This window comes from Papaver somniferum, chromosome 7 (assembly GCF_003573695.1).
Source record: "Papaver somniferum cultivar HN1 chromosome 7, ASM357369v1, whole genome shotgun sequence".
Taxonomy (NCBI): Eukaryota; Viridiplantae; Streptophyta; class Magnoliopsida; order Ranunculales; family Papaveraceae; genus Papaver; species Papaver somniferum.
The window spans coordinates 160,491,061-160,499,335 of record NC_039364.1 but is presented as its reverse complement, the minus strand read 5'-3'; positions in this window follow the sequence as shown (position 1 = coordinate 160,499,335).

Here is an 8,275-nt window from a genome sequence, read left to right as displayed (position 1 = left end):
AAGTGAGCTTTGGGCTTGAGTGCACAGCAATGAAATGAATTGGGCTCAGCTGGCTTTGGAAGGCAGCAGCAGGAGAAGAAGTGGCAGCAGCACAAGTGAGCAGCAACAGCAGGGGAAAGCAAACAATGCAAAGCAGCAGTGCAATGCAGTGAAAGAAAGAAAGCAGCAGAGTTGCAGAGAAGGCAATGTAGCAGCTGCACAAGCAGTGCACAACAACACAAGGCCAAGAAGAAGGAAAAACAGTTAACAGGAAAAGGAGTAGCAGCAACAGAAATAAATCAGCAAATAAACATGGAAGTAAAACAGTGACAGAAACAAAGAACAAAGCAACTACAAGCATAAAACAGTGCAAGATGAACCAAGGCCTAAGCCAAGGGCAGGGGTGATAAAGAAACTGAAATGAAGCAAAACTAAGGCATTCTTCTAGAGTGGGAAGAGAACTAGCTTGCTCATTGTCACTAGTGAGCACTAGTTTCTCCCCACTACTCAATCAGCTCAATGCAACCTAAGCATACACAAATAGAATGGCAAGATAATCAGCTTGCTATGAGCACTGATTTCTTCCATTGCACAATCAGTTCAAAGCTTCAAAGGTATCTAACCTAGCATTCCATCAAACTAACAGTGAATTAAACATGACAGGAACATTAACAAAGACTCTAACACATAAACAAGAACAACACATGTAACAGGACACACACTAACAATGAACACATTAACAGGGTAAACACTAACAATGAACAAAACTGAAATTGAACTACTAAGCAGAGAATTAAAATTGCCAAACAAGAACCCTAAAAGTTAACAGTGCAATTAAAATTGGAATTAAATTAACCTAACCCAAATTGGGTGGAAACTTGGCTAGTCCAAGAACAGTTTTAACATCCTACATCACTTCCCTTTTATAGCTTACAAAATATCCAAACAATAAAATTTAGGGTTTCCCCCAAATTACAAATTAGGGTTTTCACCCAATTAAAAATTACCCACTGATTTTGATGTCTCTGACCCAGGTTTTCTTCTTGTCTTCTGCTTCCTCTCCTGCGCTTCTTGTCGTCTCTGAAATACTAGCTCGAGACGTTTTACAAATCCCACACCCTAGGGTTCAGAGGAAGAGGTGTGAGTTATGTAAAATGTCTAGGCTAGTAGAGGGATGGGTTTTGGGGGAAGGACGGAGCTGATGGAGGTGGTGGCAGTGATAGGAATGGTTGCGGCAGAGGAGACAGAGGAGGAGGTGGTGTTACAGAGCTCTGCAACTTTTTTGGGAAGAAGGGGAAGAAGAGCTCGAGAGAAGAATGGGAGAAGGGTCTGTTTGTTTGGGGTGTAGGTGTTCGGTCGCTAGGGTGTGAGGCGGGATCATCTGAAGTTGATGCGCAGCGAGGAGATCCGTTGGATAATCAGTTACTAATTGAATCGAACGGCACGATGTAAACAAGCTCTGAGCGACCGTTGGATTAGGTGATACAACGAAGCTGACGGCTCCAGATGGGGTTAGGTGTTGTAGTGTAAGGCGGAGATATCAAACGTTGATGAACAGCAAGGGAGCGACCGTTGGATTCAACTACCATCTAATCTGAAGGCTTGGAATTTCAGCGCTGTGGTGCTTGGCAGAGACTTCAGATTTTGATGCTCTATGAAGGAGCGACCGTTGGATGCTTCTGAGAACTGATCTGACGGCTGAGAACGGAGGCGATTTTGTGTGTAGAAAATGAGGTTGTGCGCACCATTCTTCGCGGCTTCCTTGCGTAATTTCTCCCGGCTTTTCACTACTTTTCTGCTCTTTTCGCTCCGCGACTCATCCGAACTTTATTTATTACCTAAAAATGCAAAAGTAATTAATAAAAATATTTATTCTTGAAAACAATGAAAATACAGAATATGGGATAAAATGTAGAATTAATGCGCAAAAGATGAGTTAAAATGCCAACAAAAAGGGATAAATATATACAATATTTGGCACTCATCACCATCCAAGTTTATTATCCTTGTATTTGATAAAGACTCGCAGATTTTTATTTGTTTGAGTAAAAATCAAATCAAGAGAGAGATATTAACTCCTCGATATACTTTTCTCTAGATTGAGTCTGACTGTCTAGTTGATTCTATAGAAAGTATATTGGAGTTAGTCCATACAGATTGCTGATCGAAATATTGGGTGTGGTTGTTATACCCCCGCTTTTTCAAAAACCACTCTTCCTCAAGAACTAGCCAGTTCTATGTAAAATCATCTTACAAGAAACTAATGGATATTAAGCATAATAATACTCTTCAGTACAATGAGGTAAAAACTAGGTTTTGGAAGGTTCTATGGAATATAGATACACTTCCTAAGGTTAAGCATTTCCTATGGAAGTGCATATGTGATATCATTCCTTCTAACGAAAGACTAGCCATAATATTTAACTATGGAGGAGACATCTGGAAGATGTGTCATCAAGATGTGGAAACAACAAGTCATATTATGTTCGAGTGTTCTTTCTCAAGATCAATTTAGCTGAAAGTCCCTGGTGCAAGCCAAAGTATCCATCGAGTTGGTAACAACGTGCAAGAGTGGGTAAAGAGCTAGTTCACTGATACAACATCTAACCTGGTAGATGACTGGGTTGTAAGGATGAAAAATATTGTATGAGAGATATGGAAAGCTCGTTGTGACCGTGTCTTTCGGGAAATCAGGCCAGACCCAGTGACTGTTATAAAACGTATTCAGTTTCTCGATGATTGCACGGGAAAGAAAATGAAGATGAGAGTAAACACCGAATCTTTCTCAGTTCGAGGAAATATAAGAACTACGTCTCATAGAAACCTCCACCAACACCTTATCTCTCTTTTTGTTGTGATGCAGCTTATAAAAAACTTAATAACATTCATCATACAGGTATAGGCCCAATAATCCGTAAATTTGCAAGCACCTATGAACACGGAATATGCATCTATGCAGACAGATACATGAGCTCGGAGGAACATGAATGTGCATGTCTGTTGTTAGCTATGGAATGGGAAGAATAAATTGAATTACCAGAGGTGTGTTTCGAGTTGGATGCTCAAACGGTGGCTAATGCAGTCAATGGACATTATCAGCAAGTAGCTTGGGAAAGCCAATCTATAATCTTAGATATCAAAATATTATTAAGAAATAATCTTAAATGGTATTGCAAATTTATTAGCAGAGATTGTAATAAGCCAACAGACAAATTAGCTAAGCATGCTTGGAACTTTAGAGTATCAAGAGTCGGGTCTTCATATCCACTTACTTTCGAAGAAAAAGCAATCCTGGAGGATAACCTATTTGTAATTCACTCTCTTCAGTAATGAAATTTTCTTTTAGTACAAAAAAAAAAACTTAATATTTATTGGCCTCCTCCTCCTAGAGGAATTTTAAAAACTAATGTAGATGCTTCCTTTTTCGAACTTAATAAATATAGGTGGAGTTGGCCTAATATTACGTGATATTGCAGGTACGTATCAGGAAGCAAAGTGCTTCCATCTAACTCATGTGTGGAGTATGGAACAGGATGAATGTCAAGGTCTATGAGAAGCAACTCAATGGGCCAAGGAGGCAAAATTAAACAGAGTGGAGTTTGAGATGGACTCAAGATTAATAGTAGATGCAATTAATAAAGACTCGATCAACATAGATTGGAGATGTCGCAATATGGTGTTAGACATCAAAAATTTATTTATTAATTTTAGCTCATGGCAATGTAACCCTGTGCCAAAAGAGAAGAATAAAGTGACATACACTTTGTCTAAGATAGCAAGAGTAGACATATTAAGTAGTGTTTGGTTATTACTTCTTCCTAGTTGCATCATTGATCAGCTTCAGGAAGATGCATCTATTGTAAACACTGGTATTTAATCAAAAATTGGTATGTCTTTTGCTCGTCCAATGTGGACTCTCTAAATACTATACCTAAATACTCTAACTCCATATTTCTTAGACAAAGCAAATTGTTTGTGACGGTTCACGGACTTGATCGCGAAAACATGACTAGATGCCTTTTTTGGTCAAGTTTTTGATGTTTCCTTATTTAGACAAGATGGTTATTCTTCCATACACAATTGATTGTCATATTCAAGTGTGTGTGATGTTTTAAAACTCCTTCCTAATTTAAATTTTAATTTGCATAATAAGATATTCAAGAATCTACTTCATGCATGCTTAGATAACTATAGACAGGAACCCAAATTAACATTATTAAAAACTACTTCTTTGGCTAAGAATCTGCATGATTGTATAAACATACAAAAACCTAAACTAGCCCACGGAGCATACAAATTGATATCCATGCATTACAAGAGTTTTAGACTTTTAGTTATAACCCTGGAAAATGTTCTCAAACCTTATTCCTATCTCGATTCCAAATGTTATCCAATGGTGGTGACGAAATAAGTTTATGAGATAATCTATATAACTTTTTTTCCCATTAAATTCCTGACTACAAATTTCTTCATCATCAATGCATTTGTTATTACTAACTGAGATACGCTTATGAAAATGAAAACAACATTAATTATTACATGTCAACTATTATCTAAGTCATTAATACCCATTATCAACGACAACAATATAACATTGTTGAATAAATTATAAAAACATTGTTGAATAAAAGAATAAATTTTAAAACATGTTATATATCTAGATAGAAACCCAAAAATAAAAAAATCTATCCCAAAATCTCTGAAAGGCATGTGCAACTATTTAAACCATGATATACCATTTTTCATAATGTTAGTTGACAAAATGAGTGGTTGCATCTGAATACCTAGCTCCGACAGTTACAATATACGAAAATCAGTTTATAATTAATAACATATATATAAAAAAATTGGTACTTTTATTTTTTTGCGAGAAATGAACATTGACAGGGCATTATACCATACCACATCATATGATCTATAGGATGAATGATAATTGAACTGATTTTTGAGGAAAAAATTATGAAAATTGAAAGGCTAGACTAAGCTGTAACTCATCGAAATAATAGAGAGTAATACAACCAATGCTCATTTTTTATTTATCCCCTTCAACCAATAGTGGTAAATGATCAAACAATGTAATTTTACTTATAACAATTAACATGATCAATTTATTTTCTAAATATCTTCAACATTAAATTATTTCGAAAATAAACCACTTGTTACATGGTAAGAGTAACTTAGTTTTGAAAATGTTTCTCACATATGAATATATATAAAATAAGAAATGACTCATACATAAAAATTGTCTCGGTATCACTTAATTATAATAAAAAAAATAAAAACCCGAAAAACTGGAATTGAAATTGTTGCCTGATCTATAGAACTGTATGTATCTCTGGTAACTATTGTTTCCTTGTGTTGAAAATTGTATGTATATTGTAACCTAGTGTCTATTGTCATCAGCTTGTGGGCGCTCTTGTTGTGCTTTATATAGTCATGAAAATAGGAGTATTTCTTCGGGTTCTCTTTACATAATACATATTTCTCCTCTTAATCTCATTTTTATTATGTTGTTGCTTTAGTAACCAACTAAGATACATTTTGTTGTTTTTAAACGAGCTTTCCTTTACTAGTAGTAGATTACGCTGCTCATTTGTCACTGCGAAAATAACATCCATGATATTGTCTGGTGTTGGAGCGCCCAAGGAGTCCCTATATATTAATACTAACAATGTGTTATCAAGTAGAGGATCAACCTTTTTGCTTCTACCAGATATGATGGTGAAGTGCATTTGCATTGTAGTCCGAAGAAACCCGGACTTTAACCTGCAAGACACTTTCATTCCTTATCCAAAGCATAAGATAATACTTTTTCTCATCGTCCCAAACCTCTTTGGCTTTGGATTTAGGTGTTAACAGGCCCCTTTTGGCTTGTACCTTGACCTCGAACAGGCTGAGTCCTTTGGCAGCTGTTGCACCAACAACAACAACTGTATCTGGCAATATTGTGCTCCTCATAGATAATATATCTCAACCAATTTCCCTAGTTCCTTAGCAGTCTTTGCTGCGACTTTGTATGCTGGTAACTGATTTTCTCTGACTAGTAGAAGGCACCCGCTTTCATTCGTAACTGCTTTAATGGCAGCTTCATTCGTAACTGCTTTAATGGCAGCTACAATGGTATCCGGTGATGGGCAGCCAAAGGAATCTCCATAGACTTTTGCAGAGAGTGTATTATCAACAAGTGGATCCATCACATTGTTGCCAATTGCTATAACGATATTTTGCTGATGATCAAGTCATAATCCATTCTTAATATGACCTTCACCTGCAATCAACACTCTGTTAAGGCTATTTCTGAATTTAGAAAGAAAACTAAGGTCCTGTTTGGTATAGTTTTCAAAAACAGTTTTCTGTTTTTAAAAACAGAGAAAACAGAAAACAGGAGAAAACGCGTTTGGTAAGGACATTTTCAGAAAATGTTTTCTATCCGTTTTCTGTTTTTAAAAACAAAAAAATGAAAACAACAAATTATTGTTTTCTGTGTTTTCTCTTTTTTTCTTTTCTTTATTCTTTTCTTCTTTTCAGAACAAAGTAAGAGATGGGGAATGACTTCAAGTGAGTCATGGCTAATATCACTATCTCTTAGATGAATCTTTACATTTGATCCGATTTAGTTGGTTTTCCTTGTTTTCAAAAACAGTTTACCAAACAATTTTTAGAAAATGAAAACAAGGAAAAAAGGGTATGTTTTTAAAACAGTGGAAAACTATTTTTGAAAACTGTTTTTCAAAACTGTACCAAACAGGCCCTAAAAGTGTAGGTTTTTATTTTTATTTTTTGTATGCCAACTAAAACTGTAGTGCTATTTCTAAAATTTATGTTTTCTAAAATGTAAGAGAGACAATCCAATTTCCCCTATTACCTATCAAGATTAATACACGTCATACATATATCAATATACGACTCTTAAATAATCGACTCAACATATATGCCCATAAATAATCGATTATGAACTCTCTATACAAGTATTTAAATATATCTTATTAAAAAAATCGATTCACATCATCGAGTCAATACCTAACTAGAAATTTGATGAAAAAAATTCTAGAAGGTGACCAACAGTTGCATGATCGGCACACTTCTTTTTATTAACACACAAAATTTTCATCAAGAATTGCATCATCAACATCAGCTTCCAACATTGCAAATAAAATGAATAGTAATTGATTAACACTTTTAATCTAACATAAATTAAACAATAAGCATCTAAGTATTCTCAACACTTTTTACTTACATCAATTAAAAAATAAATATCAAAGAAAAATCAAAATCAACGTCCTAGAAAAAGATTTACCTGAGGAAACTCATCTTCTAGGTAAACCAAACTTGGATTATTCACAATCAACTTCTCAATAAACACACCAGCAGAATCGTCCAGAACAATAACAAAATAGATTGATTAGAATGAATAATTTGATGATTACAGAGAAAAGAGGATTAGGTATTATCATACTTTCGTATGACATTATGAATCTAAGCTTTGTTTACTATTTGCAACAAATTTCTTTAACAATCCAATGCAAGGGGTCAAAGTCTTAAAATAGCATGACACATATGATTTAAGACCTTTTCCACCTAGATTCCATCTCTAATGCAAGGGTCAAGGTCATAAAAAAGATGACATGGCTAAGTGGGGGTAGAGGAGAAAGTCTAGATTAGACTTTCTTCATGATCTTGGGTCTTAAGTCCACTTCATCTTTTGTCTACAAATTTAAATAAAGAGTGTTATATAAGATCTTGGGGATTAGATATGAAATTTATGTAGAGAATTTTATCTTTATTTATTTTTGTCATGTAGTACATGACCCACAACCAAAAAGTGTAAATAAGACCTTAGCATTGGAGATGCTCTGAACAATGTTTTCCACGTATCAACGTATAAGTGATGTAATTGTTTTGATCCCCAAAGTAATTTGTTATCAGTCAGGCCCCTACTAAATCCCTACATTTACTTGGATTTACTCTAGGACCACTAACATATGATGGATGCCATAATAATGCACGCTAAAATCTATTAGAGGGCCTGATTTCATTGGGAATCTATCGGACGGATCTGATCTCTCAGTATGCCCATATGATGTCCACGATCTTCCGATGATCAACAAAAAAAGATTCCTTCCTTTACCAGCGTGCTTCCCCGTGCTGCACGCACTTCGCGCGTCTGTGGAGTTATAGGGGTGTTGATGGTGGTTTTTAGTTTAGGGTTAAAATCGTAACACCTTGCATCAGATGTGACGTCACTCCGTAAGGAAACGGTGCTGCGAGTACTAACCTATCCACTGACACATTTATT